This window comes from Mercenaria mercenaria, chromosome 17 (assembly GCF_021730395.1).
Source record: "Mercenaria mercenaria strain notata chromosome 17, MADL_Memer_1, whole genome shotgun sequence".
NCBI classification, from domain to species: Eukaryota; Metazoa; Mollusca; class Bivalvia; order Venerida; family Veneridae; genus Mercenaria; species Mercenaria mercenaria.
The window spans coordinates 53,005,958-53,032,837 of record NC_069377.1 but is presented as its reverse complement, the minus strand read 5'-3'; the positions used below and the strand labels follow the sequence as shown (position 1 = coordinate 53,032,837).

The 26,880-nt window shown below is 38.8% G+C and overlaps 1 long non-coding RNA gene across 1 annotated transcript in view; it reads right to left on the bottom strand.

The window, feature by feature from the left end:
- Positions 1–26,880, bottom strand: part of LOC123536621 (uncharacterized) — a 75,201-nt gene that overhangs the window by 43,319 nt on the left and 5,002 nt on the right. Inside the window, exons 2-4 of the long non-coding RNA XR_008368040.1 lie at positions 17,909–18,096; positions 8,553–8,844; positions 2,772–3,008 (exon numbers count right to left, since the gene is read on the bottom strand). This is a non-coding gene — a long non-coding RNA (uncharacterized LOC123536621). The remainder of the gene's footprint in view (positions 1–2,771; positions 3,009–8,552; positions 8,845–17,908; positions 18,097–26,880) is intronic.

Below are 26,880 nucleotides of genomic sequence, written 5' to 3'. Positions count from 1 at the left end.
GACGAGATTGGGCAGTTTTCGAAAGGAACTGAGATATTAATTTATGCCAATACAAGTTATGTGCAAGTTTGATTAAAGTTGATTGCAAAATGTTGTATCTACCATGTTCACAAGCTAAAATATAAGAAACTAGAAAATGCGCTTGTAAAAAAAGTGCATGTCTCCCCCAATGCAAAGTCTTATAGGCAAGAAGTCAATAGGGGTCAGTAGCGAAAGTCAAAGAGACACTGATGGCTGCAATAGGGATCATCTACTTGGCATGTCTAGTCATCCCGCTAAATTTCAACACTCTTGGCCTAGTGGTTCTCAAGCCACTGTTCAGGCTCCTGTGACCTTGACCTTTGATCAAGTGACCTCAAAATAAATAAGGGTCATCTACTCTGCATGTCCAATCATCCTATTAAGTTTCAACATCGTAGATCAAGTGGTTCTCAAGTTATTTCCAAAAAATGATTTTACATGAACAGGCCACTGTGACCTTGACCTTTAACAGACTGACCCCAAAATCAATACAGGTCATCTATTCTTCATGACTAATCATCCTATGAAGTTTCAACATTCTGGGTCAAGTGGTTCTCTAGTTATTGATCATAAATGGTTTTCAATGTTCAGGCCCCTGTGACCTTGACCTTTGAAGGAGTGACCCCAAAAACAATAGGGGTCATCTACTTTGCATGTACAGTCATCCTATGGAGTTTCAACATTCTGGGTCAAGTGGTTCTCTAGTTATTGATCGGAAATGGTTTTCAATGTTCAGGCCCCTGTGACCTTGACCTTTGACGGAGTGATCCCAAAATCAAAAGGGGTCATCTACACTTCATGAACAATCATCCAATGAAGTTTCAACATTCTGGGTCAAGTGGTTCTCTAGTTATTGATCGGAAATGGTTTTCAATGTTCAGGCCCCTGTGACCTTGACCTTCGACAGAGTGACCCCAAAATCGTTAGGGGTCATTTACTCTTCATGACCAATTATCCTATGAAGTTTCAACATTCTGGGTCAAGTGGTTCTCTAGTTATTGATCGGAAATGGTTTTCAATGTTCATGTCCCTGTGACCTTGACCTTTGACGGAGTGACCCAAAAAACAATAGGGGTCGTCTACTCCAGCAGCCCTACAACCCTATGAAGTTTGAAGGTTCTAGGTCAAATGGTTCTCAAGTTATTGCTCGGAAATGAAATGTGACGTACGTACATACGGACGGATGGACAGGGCAAAAACAGTATGTCTCCCCCAGAGGCGGGGGAGACATAATTATGGCCCTTTAACTCTGGAACCCATGATGGGATCAGGCCAGTTTTCGAAAGGAACCGATATATTATGCCAATACAAGTTGTGTGCAAGTTTTTTTAAAGCTGATTGCAAAATGTGGTCTCTTATCATGTTCACAAGCCAAAAATGGCAAATTTTGGCCCTTTAAGGGGCCATAACTCTTGAACCCATAATGGGATCTGACCAGTTTTCGAAAGGAACCGAGAAATTATACCCATACAAGTTGTGTGCAAGTTTGATTAAAATCAAATACAAAATGTGGTCTCTATTGTGTTCACAAGGAAATTTTGAATGGTTGGACGAAGGGCGATCACGAAACCTTACCCTGTCACTATGTGACAGGTGAGCTAAAAAAATTGAACGGCATTTGCAGAAGGTCACACTAGGACCATTTGTGTGATATTATTTTAAAATTTGGCTAACAGTTTTCTAAAAGAAGATTTTCTAAGTTTCTACTATATATATAGGGAAAAGTGACCACGCCCCTTTTGATGAATCGGAATAATTTGAATAATCTTGGTAGATCTTGTTTTGTTGGGTTTAACGTCACCTAGGCACCTTTCTAGCTTTGATGGTGGAGGAAGACCCCAGGTGCCCCTCTGTGCATTATTTCATCATGAGCAGGTACCTTGGTAGAACCACTGACCTTCCGTAAGCCAGGTGGATAGCTTCTTCACATGAAGAATTCAATGCCCAGTTAAGACTCGAACCCACATAGGTGAGGGGTAAGTGATTTGAAGTCAGCAACCTTAACCATTCGGCCATGGAGGTCCCTTGGTAGAGGGTCACACAAGGACCATTTGTGTAAAATTATTTTAAAATCGGGCTAGCAGTTTAACGCGAGAAGATTTTTTAAATTTCCGCTATATACATATGGGAAAAGCAACCACACTCCCTGGGGCCGTGTTTTTTGATAAATCGGTACAATTTGAACAATCTTGGGGAAGGGTCACACATTTGTGTAAAATTAATACACTCAAAATAGGTTATACATAGTCAGAATAATTCACTCGGGCTATGCCCTTGTGAAATTATTCCACTGACATATAACCTCTTTCCTTGTAATAATAACATTAAAACCTGGTTTTTCTTTATATTATTTCTTTAATCAGACCATCAGTTTAGATGGACATGTTGTTTGAAGATTTTTTTGTTTTTTAGCTAACTTTGAAGGCGGCCTCTATGTTCAACCAAGCGGAACTGTTTGAACAGTTTTGGTAGAGGACCATCCAAGGAACATCCCCACAAAGTTTCATCTAAATCCATTCAGAGGTTTTGGAGGCGATGTCTTTTAAACACAAACATTGATGGCGGACGACTAATTGACGGACGACAGAAGACGGACACAGCATGATCACAATGAACTCAGATGAGCTTAAAACATTTCTTTAAAGCAACGTAAACGACTGAAGTAATGGCATAACGTAGTCCGCTCACAAGATGTAAATGACTTGTTACAACCACATAAGAACTGTAATATGTTTTAGATTTCTTCTTACCTGAAAAGCTCTCTGATGGTTTCTGCTGGAATACCAGGGTTGTCATGTATGTATAGGGAGTGTACCCATACCCACAGCCAGGTCGTTGTCTGGATGTTGGTTTTCCCTCTCCTCGGCATGGACTTCAGTGATGGTTCTGGCAGATGTCATAACCTTGGTCTATACAAATGTCCCTAAAAACTTCCGCACTAGTTGTTCCATTTCTGGATGGAGATAACCAATCACTGACTCACTAGCCTGAAAAAAAAAAGATGTAACATTTTGATAAAAGAAGTTGTAAATAAAAGCTGTCACAGGAGACAGCGTGCTAGACTATTTCATTGCTGGATAGTGAAATTTGGCACATTTCAGGAAGTTGGATGTGGATGAAGATATTGGACAAAAGCTTATGTTTGTGTCAAATATATAACAGATAGAGATAAAGTTTATTAAAACATTAAATAAGTATAAAAGAGACATAATTCAGGAAAAATTTCTGCAAAAGTAATGCACCATGTGACCAAGGCAAGGTGGTGACCTGGTGTGGGTACACAACTTCACATGTTTATAATAAATGTTCATGGAAAAGAATGAAAGAAGTTTAATGAAATTCTTCCAATTGGTTGGTTTGTTATGTACAAATCTGTGGATTTTTAAACAATTTAAGGGCAATAACTCTATGGAAAATTGACCAATCAAAAAAGAAAATGACGGGCATCATCAAAGTATGTTGGTTCATACTTATTTCAAGTTTCATGAAACTCTACAAACTTGTTACTGAGAAATGGCTGCAGACGTGTATTTTTTATTAAATCAAGGGCAACTAGAAAATGCTTTTTGTAAAAAAGCACATGTCTCCCCCAATGCAAAGTCCTATAGGCAAGAAGTCAATAGGGGTCAGGAGCGAAAGTCAAAGAGACACTGTTGGTTGGCTGCAATAGGGATCATCTACTTGGCATGTCCAGTCATCCCGCTAAATTTCAACACTCTTGGCCTAGTGGTTCTCAAGTCACTGTTCAGGCTCCTGTGACCTTGACCTTTGATAAGTGACCTCAAAATAAATAGGGGTCATCTACTCTGCATGTCCAATCATCCTATTAAGTTTCAACATTGTAGGTCAAGTGGTTCTCAAGTTATTTCCAAAAAATGATTTTACATGAACAGGCCACTGTGACCTTGACCTTTAATAGACTGACCCCAAAATCAATAGGGGTCATCTACTCTGCATGTTCAATCATCCTATGAAGTTTCAACATTCTGGGTCAAGTGGTTCTCAAGTTATTGATCGGAACTGGTTATCAATGTTCAGGCCCCTGTGACCTTGACCTTTAATGGAGTGACCCCAAAAACAATAGGGGTCATTTACTCTGCATGAACAATCATCCTATGAAGTTTCAACATTCTGGGTCGAGAGGTTCTCAAGTTATTGATTGGAAATGGTTTTCCATGTTCAGGCCCCTGTGGCCTTGTCCTTTAACCGTGACCCTAAAATCGTTAGGGGTCATCTACTCTGCATGACCAATCATCCTATAAAGTTTCATCATTCTGGGTCAAGTGGTTCTCAAGTTACTGACCGGAAATGGTTATCAATGTTCAGGCCCCTGTGACCTTGACCTTTCACAGAGTGACCCCAAAATCGTTAGGGGTCATCTACTCAGCATGACCAATCATCCTATTAAGTTTCAATATTCTGGGTCAAGTGGTTCTCAAGTTACTGACCGGAAATGGTTTTCAATGTTCAGGCCCCCGTGACCTTGACCTTTGACGTAGTGACCCCAAAATCAATAGGGGTCATCTACTCTTCATGACCAATCATCCTATGAAGTTTCAACATTCTGGGTCAAGTGGTTCCCAAAAACAATACGGGTCGTCTACTCCAGCAGCCCTACAACCCTATGAAGTTTGAAGGTTCTAGGTCAAATGGTTCTCCAGTTATTGCTCGGAAATGAAGTGTGACGTACGGACGGACAGGGCAAAAACAATATGTCTCCTGGGGGAGACATAATAACTCTAAGGGAACTTGACCAATCCAAAAAAAAACTCGATGGGCATCATTGCAGTATGACGGCTCATGTTTATTTCAAGTTTGATGAAATTCTACCAGCTAGTTACTGAGAAATGGCTGCGGACGGACATTTTTGTGCATTTTTCATTAAATCAAGGGCAATAACTCTATGGAAAATTGACCAATCAAAAAAGAAAATAACGGGCATCATCAAAGTATGTTGGTTCATACTTATTTCAAGTTTCATGAAATTCTACAAACTTGTTACTGAAAAATGGCTGCAGACGTGTATTTTTTATTAAATCGAGGGCAATAACTCTAAGGGAAATTGACCAATCCAAAAAAAAACTTGAAAGGCATCATCGCAATATCTTGGTTCATGTCTATTTCAAGTTTTATGAAATTCTACCTGCTAGTTACTGAGAAATGGCTGCGGACAGACATTTTTCATTAAATCAAGGGCAATTACTCTAAGGGAAATTGACCAATCAGATAAAAACTTGACGGGCATCATCACAGTATGTTGGTTCATGTTTATTTCAAGTTTCATGAAATTCTACCAGGTAGTTACTGAGAAATGACTGCGGACGGACGGATTGACGGACAACGCCATTTTAATACCCCACTCCCGATTTCATCGGCGGGGGATAACAAGAGGTTCATAATGACCCTGGATCACTCACCTGAGTAATATGAGCTACATGTTTCAAATGTCAAACTGATGTTAAAATATTAAGAAAGTTGATCAGTAGGTCAAATTCATGGTCACTGAAAGTCACTTGTGGTTTCAGACAAGAAGATTTTAAAGTTTTTTCCTATATAAGTCTATGTAATACTTGGGACACCCGGGGCATAATTTGAAAGGACCATTAGATGATGTCACAAGCCAAATATTGAGGCTTTGCGGTTTTGGACTAGAATATTTTTTAAAGTTTTTCCTTAGGCTGCCATGGCAACCAGAGTTCTGTGTGGAATTCAATTCTTTGAAATATTTTGAAAGGGGGCCATCAAAGGAACATTTCTGTGAGGTTTGGGGTAAATCTGCCCAGTGGTTTTAAAGAAGAAGATTATTTTAGAAAGTGTTTATGGACGTAAGACAAATATCAAGATCACAAAAGTGGTTGTTTAAGTTATGACACTTGTGCCAATGATGTGGATGAGGAGGAGAAATTTTTTTTTTAAGTCTGAAGCAAATCCATCAAGTTACTATAGAGACAAGGCAGTCAGAAAGACAGCTATATCCCCCACAACAGTTATGTATAGTGAAAGGGTTGATGGTATTGGGTGGAACTATTAAACATTCAAGTTGTGACCTTGACGTTAAGCTGACAGGGGTGAATATTGAATTCTGCACATTTTCTTGATAAGGGAAAATTATTGTTATTACAGCCAAGTCATATTAAAATCCTTCAAGGGGTTTAGGAGGTGCAGTGCAGACATAAAATGGAAGGCTCAAACCTTTGACCCTGAGTTTTTACCTTGACCTTGAGCCAATATGGTTGACTCATGAGTTCTTTTGTTTGTTTTGGGTTTAACGTCGTTTTTCAACAGTATTTCAGTCATGTAACAGCGGGCAGTTAACCTAACCAGTGTTTCTGGATTCTGTACCAGTACAAACCTGTTCTGTGCAAGTAACTGCCAACTTCCCCACATGAAGTATAAGAGATGGAGGACGAATGATTTGAGAGACTCATGAGTTTGGCAAAGCCTCTTGATAAGGTGATAAATTGACATAATTTTCATGAAAATCCTTAAAGGGATTTAGGAGATGCAGAACAAACACAGAATGGAAGGTTCAAACATTTGACCCGGAGTTGTGAACTTGACCTTAAGCCGACATGGCTGACTCAAAAGTTCTGAACATCGTTTTGATGAGGTGATCATTTGACCCAAGTTTCTTGAAGTTCCTTCAAGGGGTTTAGGATATATAGGGCGGACACAAAATTGAAGGCTCAAACCTTTGACCTAGAGTTGTGACCTAGACCTTGAGCTGACATGGCTGATTCATAAGTTCTGAACATTGTCTTAATGAGGTTATTATTTGACCCAAGTTTCATGATTATCTTTCAAGGGGTTTAGGAGATACAGAGCAGACATAAAATGGAAGGCTTAAACCTTTGACCTAGAGTTGTGACCTTGACCTTGAGCCGACATGGCTGACTCATGAGTTCTGCACATCATCTTGATGAGGTGATCATTTTACCCAAGTTTCATGATAATTTTTAAGGAGTTTAGGAGATACAAAGCGGATACATAAGTTCTGAACATTGTCTTAATGAGGTTATTATTTGACCCAAGTTTCATGACTATCCTTCAAGGGGTTTAGGAGATACAGAGCGGACATAAAATGTAAGGCTCAAACCTTTGACCTAGAGCTGTGACCTTGACCTTGAGCCAACATGGCTGATTCCTGAGTTCTGCACAGTGTCTCGATGAGGTGATTGTTTGACCCAAATTTCATGATTATCTTTCAAGGGGTTTAGGAGATACATATACAGAGCAGACACAAAATGGAAGGCTCAAACCTTTTGACTAAAGTTGTGACCTTCATCTTGAGCTGACATGGCTGACTCATAAGTTCTGTACATCATCTTAATGAGGTGATCATTTGATTTATGTTTCATGATTATCCTTCAAGAGGTTTAGGAGATGCAGAGCGGACACAAAATGGAAGGCTCAAACCTTTTGACGAAAGTTGTGACCTTCATCTTGAGCCAACACGGCTGACTCCTAAGTTCTGCACAGTGTCTCGATGAGGTGATTGTTTGACCCAAGTTTCATGATTATCTTTCAAGGGGTTTAGGAGATACAGATACAGAGCAGACACAAAATGGAAGGCTCAAACCTTTTGACAAAAGTTGTGACCTTCATCTTGAGCCGACATGGCTGACTCATAAGTTCTGTACATCATCTTAATGAGATGATCATTTGACTTATGTTTCATGATTATCCTTCAAGAGGTTTAGGAGATGCAGAGCGGACACAAAATGGAGGCTCAAACCTATGACCCCGAGTTGTGACCTTGACTATGAGCCAACATGGCTGACTTACTGGGTTCTGCAAATTGTCCTGATGATGTAATCATTTGACCAAAGTTTGATCAAAATCTTTCAAAAGGCTTAGGAGATACAGTGCGAAACCAAATGTTATGGACGGATGGACAGATGGAGACCAAGCCTATAACTCTCTACCTATCGTGGCAAGAGATTACAAGTGGTGGGAATGAATAAAGAGGAAGTGAATCAAAACTTTAACAAAGGTGTAGACAGGACACCGAAGCTGACACCAGGTTCAGTAGGATAGTTCTTCATATACTTTGTCTTAGGTCGAGCTAAAACAATTTCTTCAAATTGATGTAGATTAGATAAGCAATAATAAATTCAGTGTCAAGATCCTTTGGAAGTAAAGTACACAACCAAGCAACATAATAGCAAACTTGGTTTGACCGAGTCTGTTTAAGGTAAAAATAAGTAAAATTGTGTACTTCAGTTGTGGTTATTATTATACTGATGACTTAGTAATCCTTTCATCATCAAAATGTATGACTTGTTTCCTTAATCTTTACCAGTTCTAAATTCCTACAATAGACTGGTTTATGATACAATTTGGGCAGTGCCATTTATTATTTGAAGGGGTGTTTACTGAAAATTTATTGACTGAAAGCCAACAGTGCATACCATGATCAACCTGTGAAGACTGGTATTGGACTGCACTGGTCACAAAGGCAAAACACTTGCTACAAGCAGTCTTAAGGTTAATTCAGTTTTACACCGTAACTGCTTTATAATGTATCAAACCTGAAAGGTGGTACTGAATTCATTCAGATGACCCATAATGAATTCAAGGAAGTGGTAACTCAGGCTGAACAACGAATCAGGTAGTCTGGCAGCACATCTTTGAATACTGTTCCCTGACATTTCACTGTCATCATGACTGTTCAAGTAAGACTTCAAGGCAGGGCACTGCTGAAGAAACCGTCTCGAAAATTTCTCAAGGGATATACAGCGTGCTGAATAGTGTTTGAAAATCTTCGAAGGCTCAGTATAGGTGAAAGACAGGAATTCTCCATGTATCTCCTTGCTCTTGAAACTGCAAAATATTGTAAGGCAACCTGTGAAATAACATTTTATTTTATCTTTTATTTCACCTGTAACTTATTACTATATTATTATTTTGTGTTCTTGTTATGCTGGCCCTCTCGAGACTGATCAGAACTTTTTACTTAAGGTGTGATATTTTAATTCTATAGCAAAATGGTTTTCAAACCTTGTTACAATGTTACTGGAAAGCATTCAATATTTCCTTTCTTTGTTGGGAAACTTTAACATAGCACTGACACAGTTATAGGTCATATGGTGACTTTCCAGCTTTGATGGTGGAGGAAGGCCCCAGGTGCCCCTCCAAGCATTATTTCATCATGTTCAGGCACCTGGGCAGAACCACCGACCTTCCGCAAGCCAGCCCAGGATGGCTTCCTGACATGAAGAATTCAACACCACGAGTGAGGTCGAACCCACATCATGTTCCTCTACAACTTGTGTATATATTTAGGTTTGTTTTATGTTAGACTATATTGTATACATGTCACACATATTTTTGAACCTAGGGCAATAAATTAAACAAGTATGGCAGACATTTTGATATCACACGCCAAATATCAAGGTTCTATTATTGATTCAGAGAAGAAGTTTTCAAAGTTTCTTATATATAAGCCTATAGTAAGTACATGTCACACAAAGGGGTGTGGCTATTTTTGACCTTAGGGCAATAATTTGGACAATAATGGTAGTCAAACCCTTATACCACGTACATGCCAAATATCAAAGCTCTAGTCTCAGAAAAGGATTTTTAAAGTCTGATAGCTGAAAACCTATTTTCAACTAAAAACATTTATATGTTCAATGAACGGAACCATCTAAACAGCTTTGAAAGAGGGCTATTCAGAGATCATTTGTGTAAAGTTTCATCAAAATCCATTCAGTAGTTTTGGAGAAGACGCTGTTTAAAGGAATTGTTGATGAAAAGTGACCACGCCCTCTGGCAGCCATGTTTTTTGACGAATCAGAAAAATTTGAACAGTATTTGTAGAAGGTCACACAAGGACAATTTGTGTGAAATTATTTTAAAATTGGGCTAACAGTTTTATACTAGAAGTTTTTCTAAGTTTCTACTATATATATATAGGGAAAAGTGACCACGTTCCCTGGCAACCATGTTTTTTGAAGAATCAAAATAATTTGAGCAATTTTGGTATAGGGTCACACAATGACCATTATCTGTGTAAGATTTTTTAAATTTCCACTATATACATATAGGGAAAAGTTACCATGCCCCCTGGTGGTCATGTTTTTTGCTGAATCGATATAATTTGAACAATCTTGGTAGAGGGTGACAGAAGGACCAAATCTGTGTGAAATTATTTCAAAATCTCACCATCAATTAGGGAGGAGATGTCGTTTGAAGATTTTTCTATTTTTAGGTGGCTCCTATGTGCAACAAGTGGAACCATTTGAACAACTTTAGTACAGGACCATGATGATGTGGACCTTGGAACATCCACACCAACTTTCATCAAAATCCATTCAGTGGTTTTGGAAAAGATGTCTTTTAAACAGAACTGTTGACAACAGATGGACAGACAAATGCACAACAGACACAGCGTGATCACAATTGCTCACGATGAGCATTAATGTTATGGTTTGTTAGTCTCATTCTGATTTTGTTTTCGAACAAATTCCTCAATGTATCACGGACATCAGTATGGACAGTCAAGTGTGCCTCCAAATCACACCCCCTACCGTCCCCCCCACAAAAAGTTGCAGGGTAAATAAATGTTGACAACTGACAAAATATTGACTATGAATGCAGGAAATAATGCATGCATGCAAATGAATTTGGATGATTTATTAAGAAAACAAGAGGGCTCTTAAGGCCCTGTATCGCTCACCTGACCTACTGACCTGAAGATCAGATCATCAAGATTAACATTCTGACCAAGTTTCAATAAGATATGGGTCATAAATGTGGCCTCTAGAGTGTTAACTAGCTTTTCCTTTGATACGACCTAGTGACCTAGTTTTTGACCCCATATAACTCAGATTGGAACTTGACCTAAAGATCATAAAGATTATCATTCTGATCAAGTTTCATGAAGATACAATGATACAATCATCAATGTGGCCTCTAGATTGTTAACAAGCTTTAGCTTTGATTTGACCTGGTGACCTAGTTTTCTACCCCACCTGACCCAAATTGGAACTTGATCTTTAGATCATTAGGATTAACATTCTGATTGAGTCTCATTAAGATAAGGTCATCAATGTGGCCTCTAGAGAGTAAACTAGCTTTTCCTTTGATTTGACCTGGTGACCTAGTTTTTGACCCCACATGACCCAGATTCAAATCTGACCTAAAGATCATCAAGGTTAACATTCTGACCAAGATTCATGAAGATATAGTCTTAAATGTGGCCTCTAGAGTGTTAACAAGTTTTTCCTTTGATTTTTTGACCTGGTGACCTAGTTTTTGATCCCACAAGATCCAGATTCGCACTTGATCTAGAGGTCATCAAGACAAACATTCTTATGAAGTTTCATAGAGATATTCCATAAATGGCCTCTAGAGTGCTAACAAGTTTTTCCTTTGATGTGATCCATTATCCAATTTGTCCCAGATTTTAATGAGGGTAACATTCTGACCAAGTTTCATTAAGATTGGGCCAAAATTGTGACCTCTAGAGTGTTAACAAGCTTTTCCTTTGATTTGACCTGGTGACCTAGTTTTTGACCCCACCTGACTCAGATTGAAACTTGACCTAAAGATCCTAAAGATAAACATTCTGACCATAACTAGCTTTTCCTTTGATTTGACCTGGTGACCTAGTTTTTTAACCTCACCTGACCCAGATTTGAACTTGACCTAAAAATCATCAAGATTAAAATTCTGACCAAGATTCATGAAGATACCATCATAAATGTGGCCTCTAAAGTGTTAATAAATTTCATTTGATTTTTTGACCTGGTGACCTAGTTTTGACCCCACCTGACCAAGATTTGATCTTAGCCTAAACAAGAGTGCAAGAATGTCACAATATACGCCCGTCACAGCAAATTTCTTTACTCTAGCACCTGTATTTGCAAATGGAATTTTAACTTTGTGGTTGTTTAGTAATAACTAAATGTTTTGTTTTTCTAAGTCCACAAAAAAACTCCTTACCAGGTAGAGATACCTTAAAATACACCTAAAATTGGAAAGTAACATCTATGTTGTACCATAGAAAAGTGGTCTTGGTTTTTCCCTACGGTCAATTATAAAAAAGTTACAATATAAGTTATTTATAGTAACAACTAAGGGAAGTTAATCTTTAAAAAAAAAAAAAAAAAAAAAAAAAAAAAAAAAAAAATTGTAAGTCCTCACAAAAATCTTTTCCAGGTAGAGACTGGTCAAAATACACCTCAAAATTGGATGTAGCATGCATATTGTACTACAGAAAAGTGGTCTCGATTTTTCCCTATGACTAGTAATGAAAAAGTTACAATATAAGCTATTTATAGTAACAACAAAGGGAAGTAATTCGAAAGAAGGGAACTGCGCATGACACTTCGTCTCATGATGGTGTATAATTGTGTCAAGTTACATCAAAATCCCTCCATGCATGAAGAAGAAATGCTTCGGACAAAGTCATTCTTGTATCTGACCTTTGGCCTCTAAGTGTGACCTTGACCTTAGACCTAGGGACCTGGTTCTTGCGCATGACACTACGTCTCGTGGTGGTGAACATTTGTGCCAAGTTATATCAAAATCCCTCTATGCATGAAGAAGACATGCTCCGGACAAGGTTTTCATTCTTATATCCTTTGACCTCTAAGTGTGACCTTGACCTTAGACCTAGAGAGCTGGTTCTTGCGCATGACACTCCGCCTCATGGTGGTGAACATTTGTGCCAAGTTATATCAAAATCCCTCTATGCATGAAGAAGATATGCTCCGGACAAAGTTTTCATTCTTGTATCCTTTGACCTCTAAGTGTGACCTTGACCTTAGACCTAGGGACCTGGTTCTTGCGCATGACACTCCTTCTCATGATGATGAACAATTGTGCCAACTTTCATCAAAATCCCTCTATGCATGAAGAAGATATGCTCCGGACAAAGTCATTCTTGAATTTGACCTTTGACCTCTAAGTGTGACCTTGACCTTAGACCTAGGGACCTGGTTCTTGCGCATGACACTCCGTCTCATGATGGTGAACAACTGTGCCAAGTTTCATCAAAATCCCTTCATGCATGTAGAAGATATGCTCCGGACAAGGTCTGTGGACGCCGCCCGCCCGCCCACCCGCCCGCCCGCCCGCCAGGGGCGTTCCCATAATACGTCCCGTTTTTCAAACGGGCGTATAAAAATCATCAAGATTAAAATTCTGACCAAGTTTCATAAAGATATTGCTATAAATGTGGCCTCTAGAGTGTTAGCAAGCTTTTCCTTTGATTTGACCTGGTGACCTAGTTTTTGACCCGTACATGACCTAGATTTAAACTTGACCTAAAGATCACCAAGATTAATATTCTGACTAAGATTCATTAAGATGTGGTCATGAATGTGGCCTCTAGCTTTTCCTTTATTTTGACCTGGTGACCTAGTTTTTGACAATACATGACCCAGATTCTAAACTGACCTAAAAATCATCAAGATTAACATTAAAAAAAAAGTTTTATGAAGATACAGTCATAAATGTGGCCTCTAGAGTGTTAACAAGCTTTTCCTTTGATTTGACCTGATGACCTAGTTTTTGACCCCCAGATGACCAAATATCAAACCGTTCAAGACTTTATTTAGAGTAACATTCTGACCAAGTTTCATTAAGATTAGGTGAAAATTGTGACCTGTAGAATGTTAACAGTCAAACTGTTGATGAGGGAAGACGGACACAGGGCGACCACAAATGCTCACCTTGAGCACTTCGTGTTAAGGTGAACTAATATCAAGGATGCCATAGTCACAAAATATGCCAGTCAAGAGCTTGTTGTCATACTTGTATCTGACCTTTGACCTCTGTGACTTTGATCTTAGACCTAGGGCCATGATTCTTGCACATGACATTTTGTCTTTTTATTGTGAACTACTGTGCAAAATTAGTAAATTACATCAAAGTCCCTACATGCATGAAGAAGAAATGCTCCGAACAAAGTTGTCATTCTTGTATCTGACCTTTGACCTCTAAGTGTGACCTTGACCTTAGACCTAGTGACCTGGTACTTAAACACAATACTTCGTCTTATGATGGTGAACAATTGTGCCAAGTTACATCAAAATCCCTCCATGCATGAAGAAGAAATGCTCCGGACAGTCATTCTTGAATATGACCTTTGACCTCTAAGTGTGACCGTGACCTTAGACCTAGATACCTGGTTCTTGCGCTTGACACTCCGTCTCATGATGGAAAACATTTGTGCCAAGTTACATCAAAATCCCTCTATGCATGAAGAAAAAATGCTTCAGACAACGTCATTCTTGTATCTGACCTTTGCATGCATAAAATGAATTGGGATGATTTATTAAGAAAATAACAAGGGTGCAATAGTCACAAGATTTTTCCATCAAGAGCTTGTTAAGTTGTCATTCTTGTATCTGACCTTGCGCTTGACACTTCTTCTCATGATGGTGAATATTTGTGCAAAGTTACATCAAAATCTCTCCATGCATGAAGAAGAAATGCTCCGGACAAAGTCTGTGGATGCCGTCAGCCAGCTTGCCAGGGCATTCCATCTTTCAGACAGGTGTATAGAAAGGATTTTCTTACTAAATTTCCTTAATTTAGATCAGCATTTAATTTTATGTGAGGTAACAAGGGTGCCAGAATGTCACAATATACGCCCGTCACAGCAAATTTCTTTACTCTAGCTGCTGTATTTTGCAAATGAATTTTAATTTTGTGGTTGTTTAGTAATCATTGTAAGTCTTTTGTTTTCCTAAGTCCACAAAAAAATTCCTTACCAGTTAGAGAGACCTTAAAATACACCTAAAATTTGAAAGTAACATCTATGTTGTACCACAGAAAAGTGGTCTTGGTTTTTCCCTATGGTCAATTATAAACAAGAGTGCCAGAATGTCACAATATACGCCCGTCACAGCAAATTTCTTTACTCTAGCACCTGTATTTGCAAATGGAATTTTAATTTTGTGGTTGTTTAGTAATCACTGTAAGTTATTTGTTTTTCTAAGTCCACAAAAAAACTCCTTACCAGGTAGAGATACCTTAAAATACACCTAAAATTTGAAAGTAACATCCATGTTGTACCACAGAAAAGTGGTCTTGTTTTTTCCCTACCGTCAGTTATAAAAAAGTTACAATATAAGTTATTTATAGTAACAACTAAGGGAAGATAATCTTAAAAAAAAAAAAAAAAAAAAAAAAAAAAATCCCCCCCAAAAAAAATCCAAAAAAAAAATTGTAAGTCTACATAAAAATATTTACCAGGTAGAGATTGGTCAAAATACACCTCATAATTGGATGTAGCATGCATGTTGTACCACAGAAAAGTGGTCTCGATTATTCCCTACGACTAGTAATGAAAAAGTTACAATATAAGCTATTTATAGTAACAACAAAGGGAAGTAATTCTAAAGAAGGGAACTGCGCATGACACTTTGTCTCATGATGGTGTATAATTGTGCCAAGTTACATCAAAATCCCTCCATGCATGAAGAAGAAATGCTTCGGACAAAGTCATTCTTGTATCTGACCTTTGGCCACTAAGTGTGACCTTGACCTTTGACCCAGGGACCTGGTTCTTGCGCACGACACTCCGCCTCGTAGTGGTGAACATTTGTGCAAAGTTATATCAAAATCCCTCTATGCATGAAGAAGAAATGCTCCGGACAAGGTTTTTATTCTTGTATCCTTTGACCTCTAAGTGTGACCTTGACCTTAGACCTAGGGACCTGGTTCTTGCGCATGACACTCCGCCTCGTGGTGGTGAACATTTGTGCCAAGTTATATCAAAATCCCTCCATGCATGAAGAAGATATGCTCCGGACAAAGTTTTCTTTCTTGTATCCTTTGACCTCTAAGTGTGACCTTGACCTTAGACCTAGGGACCTGGTTCTTGCGCATGACACTCCGTCTCATGATGATGAACAATTGTGCCAACTTTCATCAAAATCCCTCTATGCATGAAGAAGATATGCTCCGGACAGTCATTCTTGAATTTGACCTTTGACCTCTAAGTGTGACCTTGACCTTAGACGTAGGGACCTGGTTTCTGCGCATGACACTCTGTCTCATGATGGTGAACAACTGTGCCAAGTTTCATCAAAATCCCTCCATGCATGAAGAAGGAATGCTCCGGACAAGGTTTTCATTCTTGTATCCTTTGACCTCTAAGTGTGACCTTGACCTTAGACCTAGGGACCTGGTTCTTGCGTATGACATTCCGCCTCATGGTGGTGAACATTTGTGACAAGTTATATCAAAATCCCTCTATGCATGAAGAAAGAATGCTACGGACAAAGTTTTCATTCTTGTATCCTTTGACCTCTAAGTGTGACCTTGACCTTAGACCTAGGGACCTGGTTCTTGCGCATGACAGTCCGCCTCATAGTGGTGAACATTTGTGACAAGTTATATCAAAATCCCTCTATGCATGAAGAAGAAATGCTCCGGACAAAGTTTTCATTCTTGTATCCTTTGACCTCTAAGTGTGACCTTGACCTTAGACCTAGGGACCTGGTTCTTGCGCATGACACTCCGTTTCATGATGGTGAACAACTGTGCCAAGTTTTATCAAAATCCCTCCATGCATGTAGAAGATATGCTCCGGACAAAGTCATTCTTGAATTTGACCTTTAACCTCTAAGTGTGACCTTGACCTTAGACTTAGGGACCTGGTTCTTGCGCACGACACTCCGTCTCATGATGGTGAACAACTGTGCCAAGTTTCATCAAAATCCCTCCATGCATGTAGAAGATATGCTCCGGACAAGGTCTGTGGACGCCGCCTGCCCGCCCGCCCATCCGCCCACCAGGGGCGTTCCCATAATACGTCCCGTTTTTCAAACAGGCGTATAAAAAGGGTCAAAATCTGTTCATCAACTTGTAGACTGAAATAAGTCATGTAATAGATATGAATAATCATTTAAAAAGGTGGATTTTGTCTACATTTTAGGTGTATTAAGTGATACAGATGTTATTTTTGTTAAGCCATTTTTGTGTGATTCCAGCCTCATTGTCAATATAATTTTCTAAATATGAATTATGTCGGGGTCGTATGTAGCAGCAGCCACATACACTTTGAATGCGGTCCTACTGTTGCCTTTTCGAAAAACCATTTTCTTTCCTTCTTCTCTTCTTTCCCTTTTAAAGGATTTTCTAGCACAAGTTATTGATTGGAAATAATTTTCTATGTTCAGCCCCCTTTGACTTTAACCTTTGATGGAGTGACCCCCAAATCAATATTTAGGGTCATCTACTCTGCATGACCAATTATCCTATTAAGTTTCAACATTCTGGGTCAAATGGATCTTAAGTTATTGACTGGAAATGAGTTTCCATGTTCTGTCCACTGTAACCTTGACTTTTAACAGTGACACCAAAATCAATAGGGGTAATTTCCTCTGCATGTCCAATCACCCTATGAAGTTTCAACATTCTGGGTCAAGTGCTTCTCCAGTTATTGATTGGAAATGGTTTTCCATGTTCAGGTCCCTGTGACCTTGACCTTTAACAAAGTGACCCAAAAATCAATAGGGGTCATCTACTCTGCATGTCCAATTACCTTTAGAAGTTTCAACATTCTGGGTCAAGTGGTTCTCAAGTTATTGATCGGAAATGGTTTTCCATGTTCAGGCCCCTGTGACCTTGACCTTTAACAATCTACTCTATATGACCAATCATCCTATGAAGTTTCAACATTCTAGTTCAAGTGATTCTCAAGTTCTTGATCAGAAATGGTTTTCCATGTTCAGGCCCCTGTGACCTTTTATGGAGTGACCCAAAAGCCACCCTATGAAGGTTCTAGGTAAAATGGTTCTCCAGTTATTGATTGGAAATAAAGCGCGACGGACGAATGGACTGGGCAAAAACAATATGTCTGGGGAGAGACATAAATATGCAAAATATACAGACTTGCCAAAAAATCTCATATACATATACTTACTTGAAGAAAGACGATGAATAAGAAATGTCTGATTTTTTGCTGAGGTACTTTGACTGCTAGGTCATCAACAGGAGGATTTTCAGGCACTTTAATTTTCACCATCATGACCAAGTCAGCTGAACAGGTGGCAGACTTTAGCTAGGTTACAATGTTTCTTGGTGTAGAGGACCCATCATACACTAAGCAGCCTGAAACAAGTCATTAATTGTTCATGACATTTCCATGATGGCCTTATATCGCTAACCTGAATTTAGTTGCTTGCTTGCTAAAACTCAAGAAACAAACAAGAGATGCACAGTGCATGTCAGATCATGACACTTAACAAGTGTGTGAAGATTCAATCCAAACCCATCAGTGGGTACTGAGATACCAGCTTATATACAAAACCTTAACCAAAAATTTCTAAGTCGAAAAAGGGGCTTAATTTTGTAAAAAAGCAAAATAGAGTTATAGAACATGTGCAATTTAAATAAGTTTATCACAGTAAATAAGTGTGTGAAGTTTCAATCCATTCCCACAAGAGGTTACTGAGATACCAGCTTACATACAAAAACATAACCAAATCAGGATGTGAACACAGACGCACAGGCAAGTCCAATAGCTCTACCTATTCTTTGAATAGTCGAGCTAAAAGGGACATAAGTCACTAAATATTTGTGCCAGAATTAGGGACCTTGTGTCATATGATGAGGACGACAATGTGGAAGAACTAATTTAAGTTTGAATCATATTTATTTAGTAACAAGAGCTTGTAAGACACGAAATGCCCCCCCTTGATGCATTCAGTAATTGCACAAGGAACAAAAATTATATGCTCACTGTAAAAAAAAAGTTCTACTGTTCTGGTTCAACCTGACCTTGACCTTTTAACCTATTGATCTAAAACTCAACAGGGGTCATCTGCTGGTCAGGATCAACCTCCCTATTAAGTTTCGTGAACCTAGGCCCAAATGTTCTCAAGGTATCTTCCGGAAAGGGTTTAACTGTTTCGGGTCAATGTGACCTTGACCTTTGGCCTTCTGACCTCAAAATCTACAGGGGTCATCTAATGGTCATGACCAATCTCCCTATCAAGTTTCATGATCCTAGGCCCAAGCATGCTAAAGTTATTGTCTGGAAAAGGTTTAAATGTTCCGGGTCACTGTAACCTTGACCTTTGACCTACTGACCTCAAAATCTGTAGGGGTCATCTACTGGTCATGATAAACCTCTCTATCATCTTTCATGACCCTTGGTCTAAGCAACCTTGAGTTATCATTCAAAAGCTGTTTAACTGTTCCTGGCCAATGTGATCTTGAACTTTGACCTAATGATCTCAAAATCAATAGGGGTCATCTGCTGGTCATGACCACATCCCTATCAATTTTCCTGATCCTAGGCCGAAGCAACCTTGAGTTATCATTCGGAAACCATTTAACTGTTCAGAGTCACTGTGACCTTGACCTTTGACATACTGACCTCAAAATCAATAGGGGTCATCTGCTGATGATGTCCAACCTCCCAATCAACTTTCACGATCCTAGGCCAAAGCAACCTTTGTTATCATCCGGAAAGGGTTTAACTGTTCCATGTCGCTGTGACCTTGATCTTTGACATACTGAACTCAAAATCAATAGGGGTCATCTGTTGGTCATGACCAATCTCCTTATCAACTTTCATGATCCTAGGCCCAAGCGTTCTTAAGTTATCATCAAGAAACCATTTAACTGTTCAGAGTCACTGTGATCTTGACCTTTGACATATTGACCTCAAAATCAAAAGGGGTCATCTAATGGTCATGACCAACCTCCCTATCAACTTTCATGATCCTAGGCCAAAGCGTTCTTTAGTTATCATCCGGAAACCATTTAACTCTTCAGGGTCACTGTGACCTTTACCTTTGACATACAGACCTCAAAATAAATAGGGGTCATCTGCTGGTGATGACCAACCTTCCTATCAACTTTCATGATCCTAGGCCCAAGCGTTTTTGAGTTATCATCCGGAAACAGATTGGTATACATTCCGACTGACCAAAAGACCGACATCTGCAAAACAATATACCACTCCTTCTTCGAAGGGGGGCATAATAACACAGACAAGAGTGCCAGAATGTCACAATATACGCCCGTCACAGCAAATTTCCTTACTCTAGCTGCTGTATTGCAAATGAATTTTAATTTTGTGGTTGTTTAGTAATCATTGTAAGTCTTTTGTTTTCCTAAGTCCCCAAAAAAAAATTCCTTACCAGGTAGAGAGACCTTAAAATACACCTAAAATTTGAAAGTAACATCTATGTTGTACCACAGAAAAGTGGTCTTGGTTTTTCCCTATGGTCAATTATAAAAAAGTTACAATATAAGTTATTTATAGTAACAACTAAGGGAAGTTAATCTTAAAAAAAAAAAAAAAAAAAAAAAAAATCCCCCCAAAAAATGTAAGTCCACACAAAAGTCTTCACCAGGTAGAGATTGGTCAAAATACACCTCAAAATTGGATGTAGCATGCATGTTGTACTACAGAAAAGTGGTCTCGATTTTTCCCTACGACTAGTAATGAAGAAGTTACAATATAAGCTATTTATAGTAACAACAAAGGGAAGTAATTCTAAAGAAAGGAACTGTGCATGACACTTTCTCTCATGATGGTGTATAATTGTGCCAAGTTACATCAAAATCCCTCTATGCATGAAGAGGAAATGCTTCGGACAAAGTCATTCTTGTATCTGACCTTTGGCCTCTAAGTGTGACCTTGACCTTTGACCTAGGGACCTGGTTCTTGCGCATGACACTCCGCCTCGTGGTGGTGAACATTTGTGCAAAGTTATATCAAAATCCCTCTATGCATGAAGAAGAAATGCTACGGACAAGGTTTACATTCTTGTATCCTTTGACCTCTAAGTGTGACCTTGACCTTAGACCTAGGGACCTGGTTCTTGCACATGACACTCCGCCTCGTGGTGGTAAACATTTGTGCCAAGTTATATCAAAATCCCTCCAAGCATGAAGAAGATATGCTCCGGACAAAGTTTTCTTTCTTGTATCCTTTGACCTCTAAGTGTGACCTTGACCTTAGACCTAGGGACCTGGCTCTTGCGCATGACACTCCGTCTCATGATGATGAACAATTGTGCCAACTTTCATCAAAATCCCTCCATGCATGAAGAAGATATGCTCCGGACAAAGTCATTCTTGAATTTGACCTTTGACCTCTAAGTGTGACCTTGACCTTAGACCTAGGGACCTGGTTTTTGCGCATGACACTCCGTCTCATAATGGTGAACAACTGTGCCAAGTTTCATCAAAATCCCTTCATGCATGTAGAAGATATGGTCCGGACAAAGTCTTTGGACGCCGCCCACCCGCCCGCCCGCCCGCCAGGGGCGTTCCCATCATACGTCCCGTTTTTTAAACGGGCGTATAATAAAGTGAAGGTGCACCAACCTGAAATACTAAGCGAAAGGACATAATTCATAAAATATTGGTGCCAGAGTTATGGCCCTTGTGTCATACGATGTGGGTGATGATGTGCTACAATTACTTTAAGTCTGAATCATTTCCATTTAGATATAACTGTGATAGAGTGAAAGTGCACCAAAACTTTCACCGAAATTTCAAGTAAAAAGGGTCATAATTCATAAAAAAAAATTGGTGCCAGAGCTATGGAACTTGTGTCATCTGATGTGGGACAACTGTTCTAAATTTGAATCAAATCCATACAATAATAACTGAGATTGAGTGAAAGGGCACCAAAACTTTAACCTGAAATTCTAAGTAAAAAGGGGGCATGATTCATGAGATACTGGCATGAGAGTTATGGCCCTTACACCAGATGATTTGGGTGATGATGAGGAATAACCATTTTAAGTTTAATGCAAACCCATCAAGTAATTACAGAGATAAGGAGAAAAAAGATTAAGTGTATAAAAGCTTTAACCAAGGTGAAAGACGCCGATGCCAGGGTGAGTAGGATAGCTCTCCATATACTTCATATAGTTGAGCCAAAAAAGATACTGACAAGCGGCGGTGACCGGGTGAGGGTACAAAACATCACAAGTTGATTATAAATATTGATGGAAAATTAAAAACAAGGCAGTCTGAAACACTGCTAAATCCCCCGCCACTGTTATGGATTGTGAAGGGGTAAATCTTTGACCTTGAGCTGTGACCTTGACTTTGAACTAACATGGCTGACCCATGAATTCTGCACATTGTCTTGATGAGGTGATCATTTGAGCCAAGTTTCATGAAAATCCTTCAAGGGGTTTAGGATACAGAGCTCAAACCTTTGATCTTGAGTTGTGACCTTGACCTTGAGTTGACATGGCTGACTCGTGAGTTCTTGATGAGGTAATCATTTGACCAAAGTTTGATGGAATTCCTTCAAGGGGTTTAGGAGATACAGAGTGGACACAAAATAGAAGGCTCAAATCTTTGACCCCAAGTTGTGACCTTAATCTTGAGCCGGCATGGCTGCACATCGTATTGGATAGGTGATCATTTGACCCAGGTTTCATATGAATCCTTCAAGGGGATTAGGAGATACAGAGCGGACACAAAATGGAAGGTTTAAACCTTTGACCTTGAGTTGTGACTCTGACCTTGAGTTGACATGGCTGACTCATGAGTTCTTGATGAAGTTTGATGAAAATCTTCAAGGGGTTTAGGAGATACAGAGTGGACACGAAATGGAAGGCTCAAACTTTTAACCTTGAGTTGTGACCTTGACCTTGAGCCAACATGGCTGACTCATGGGTTCTGCACATCGTCTTGATGAGGTGATCATTTGACCTAAGTTTAATGATTATCCTTCAAGGGGTTTAGGAGATACAGAGCGGACACAAAATGGAAGGCTCAAACCTTTCACCTTGAGTTGTGACCTTGACCTTGAACCGACATGGCTGACTCATGGATTCTGCACATCGTCTTGATGAGGTGATCATTTGACCCAAGTTTCATGAAAATCTCTCAAGGGGTTTAGGAGATACAGAGCGGACACAAAATGTTACGGAAGGATGGAAGACGGAAGGATGGACGGAGATCATTCCTATAACCCTCCACCACTCGGGCAGGGGATTCATGAAAAACAAACAGCTGTCCGTAAGACAGCGTGCTCGACTTTTCTCAGTGCTTATCTCTGAATAAGAGCTTGCCAGTAAAAAAAATCCAAGTTAAAAAGGGACATAACTCTGTCAAAATTATAATCAGAGTTATGGGAATTGTGTCTCCTGGTGCAGACTTTGAAAGTAAATAACTATTTAGAGTTTCAAGTCAAAAGCTTTAATAGTAACAGAAATATTTGACTTTTAACAAAAAATTCTAAGTTAAAAAGGGGCATAATTCTGTCAAAATTCAAACAGAGTTATGGGATTGTTTCTCCTGGTGTAGACTGTGATGGAAAATAAGTATTTTAAGTTTCAAGTCAAAAGCTTTGATAGTAACAGAGATATTTGACTTTATAGAAATATTTAACCAAAATTACTAAGTTAAAAAGGGGCATAATTCTGTCAAAATTCAAAAATCAGAGTTATGGGGATTGTTTCTTCTGGTGTAGACTTTGATGGTAAATCAGTATTTCAAGTTTCAAGTCAATAGCTTTGATAGTAACAGAGATATTTGACTTTATCAAAAACTTTAACCAAAATTTCTAGGTTAAAAAGGGGCATAATTCTGTCAAAATTCAAAGCAGAGTTATGGGGAATGTTTTTCCTGGTGTAGACTTTGATAGTTAATAACTATTTTAAGTTTCAAGTCAATAGCTTGGATAGTAACAGAGATATTTGACTTTATCAAAAACTTTAACCAAAATTGCTAAGTTAAAAAGGGGCATAATTCTGTCAAAATTCAAAGCAGAGTTATGGGGATTGTTTCCCCTGGTGTAGACTTTGATAGTAAATAATTATTTTAAGTTTCAAGTCAATAGCTCTGACAGTAACAGAGATATTTGACTTTATCAAAAACTTTAACCAACGGCGACGCTGACGCCGATGTGAGTGCAATAGCTCTACTTTTTCTTTGAAAAGTCGAAAAAAGCCGAAAAAAAAAACATTTGATTTGTTTTTCAGTAAAGTAACACCTTTATATGCAATGAAAAATTGAGCAGTGAGCTGTGTCTTACCCATGCTCTTCAGCATTTATCGCAGATTTGCCATACGCTTTAAGTGCACTTGTTACTCTTAATGTCCAAAGTTGAATTATGGTGCATTTTAGGTCACTATTTAAAACTGTTAATTTTAAACTAAATATGGTATTTTTGAGCATTATGAATTTTGTTTGATTTAGAAAAGGCTGCACATGCATAGAAAAACATAGTACTATTTCTCTGGTGTACTTCCCGCGTACTAGATTCCTCCAACGTACATCCTGTGTACTATGTAGTCCACAGCATGTACGCAGCAAGTAGTACGCGGCAGAGCTCATTTGCATATTAAAAGTGTACTACAAACGTACTATCGGTGTATGTGCGGTGTATATCCTGCATACTATTTAAAGCCCTTGATTTCAGTACACATCATGTACGCGTCAAATACGCTGTATGTACACAGCAAGAGTACGCGGCAGGCCTTTTTCTTCTGTAAGGGTTGTACCGTATAACTGGTTATTTCTGCGGGTAGGTACTTTCTGCGATATTTTTATCCAGCCACAAAAATTAAATTCGCAAATATTTCGTAATTTCGTATATCAGATCGCCCCGTTTGTCGCCTCTTTTTACCTGTGTACTTGAAATTAGAGTATAAACAGTGTCAAAATGAATTAGTGAGTGGTGATGAAATACATTTGTATTTTAAATTAAGATTTTAAATGTTTCAGGGTATTGTGCAGTAACTGTTGAACTGAGTGCATGTACATTATCGTAATACATGGTATTTCAACATGTTTTTTTAACTGTATTTTATGCATGAAATAAATTTTAAATACCTCTCTACAGAAATCTGCAGAAATTAAAATCGCGGAAATTAGAAAACCCATTTTCATGCCCAATGCACAAAAATTTACCCCTGCAGAAATAACCAGTTATACGGTATTTTGCGAACTATCTATTAGAAATTGAATCTACTGAAAACAAGAGGGCCATGATGGCCCTATATCGCTCACATGAGTAGAGTTGTTTGCTTGAACAAATTTCTTAGCTAAAGCTTGAGTGGGTCAAGGTAAAGAGTATGCAAGATTACTTTTGAAATTAAAAAAAACTAAAATGTGTCTGTAGGACACAGGGTGTGCCCCCCACTGGTACATTTGTCACATATAAGTGGCAATAATTCAAATGTTTGCAGTCTTAATGGGGTATAGCCTCAACAAACATTTTATGAAAAGGATTCATTATTCTAGGCGCTATACTTTTTGAGCTGTGAGCATCACAAACAAAAAATCCACTATTTTGGCTATTTCAAGGGCCATAACTCAGTAATAAGAGCTAAGGTTCTCAAGAAGAATGCCAAGTGTGCAAGGTCACATCACGATAAAGACTCCAGCAAGGTTTCCTGAATTTACATCAAATACTTTTTGAGCTAGATATATAATTAGGTGAAAAAGTGCATTTTTTTACTATTTCAGGGGCCATAACTTTAAAAATAAGGGGTGAAGCCAGACAAAAAATTAGAGGTGTGCAAGTTTATATCATGATAAAGACTTATGCGAGTTTTCAACCATTTATATTAAATACTTTTTGAGCTAGGTGTGTCACAAGGTGAAAATGTACATTTTTGACTATTTCAGGGGCCATAACTCTAAAAATAGGGGGCGGACCCAAATGAAAAATAGGAGGTGCACAAGTTCATATCATGATTAAGACTCATGCAAGGTTTCATGAATCTATATCAAATACTTTTTGAGCTAGGCATGTCAGAAGGTGAAAATGTGCATTTTTGACTACTTCAGGGGCCATAACTCTGAAATTGGGGGCAGACCCATATGAAAAATAGGAGGTGCGCATGTTCATATCATGATTAAGACTCATGCAAGGTTTCATGAATCTATATCAAATACTTTTTGAGCTAGGCATGTCACAAGGTGAAAATGTGTATTTTTGACTATTTCAGGGGCCATAACTCTGAAAATAGGGGGTGGAGCCAGATGAAAAATAGGAGGTGCGCAAGTTCATATCATGATTAAGACTCATGCAAGGTTTTATGAATCTATATCAAATACATTTTGAGCTAGGTATGTCACAAGGTGAAAATGTGCATTTCTGACTATTTCAGGGGCCATAACTCTGAAAATAGAGGGCGGAGCCAGATGAAAAATAGATGGTGCGCAAGTTCATATCATGATTAAGACTCATGCAAGGTTTCATGAATCTACATCAAATACTTTTTGAGCTAGGCGTGTCACAAGGTCAAAATGTGCATTTTTGACTATTTCAAGGGACATAACTCTGAAAATAGGGGGTGGAGTCAGACGAAAAATAGGAGGTGCGCAAGTTCATATCATGATAAAGACTCATGCAAGGTTTCACTAATTTATATCAAATACTTTTCGAGCTAGGCGCGTCACGAACTTCGGACGGACGGACGGATGGACGGACGCACGCACGGATGCATGGACAAAAGCAAATCTATATGCCCCCACCACTCATGGGGGGGCACAAAAATGTTTACAGGTGGTTGAAATCGTTTTGCTGTAGCTTAGAAAACAAGAAAGTAGGTCAGTAGGTCACACTGATGGTCACTGAAAGTCTGTTTAAAGATCGGCATGTAAAACTATACATGTCATCCAAATTTCAAAGCTGTATCTTAAAAACATGAAAGTAGGTCAGTACATCACATTCATGGTCACTGAAAGTCAGTTTTAAGATTGGTGTGCAAAACTGTACATGTTATCCAAATTTGAAGGCTGTATCTTAAAAAACAAGAGCCATGTTAGACATGGCCAATCCCCCCGCCGGGCATATTATAATTGAAGGCTGAAGTTCCTGGCAAGTTAGTGTCTGAAAGTATTAATTTTGGGAGAAGCTTTGAAAAACCGTTTAGTTGTGGTCCACATCAGGGGTCTTAA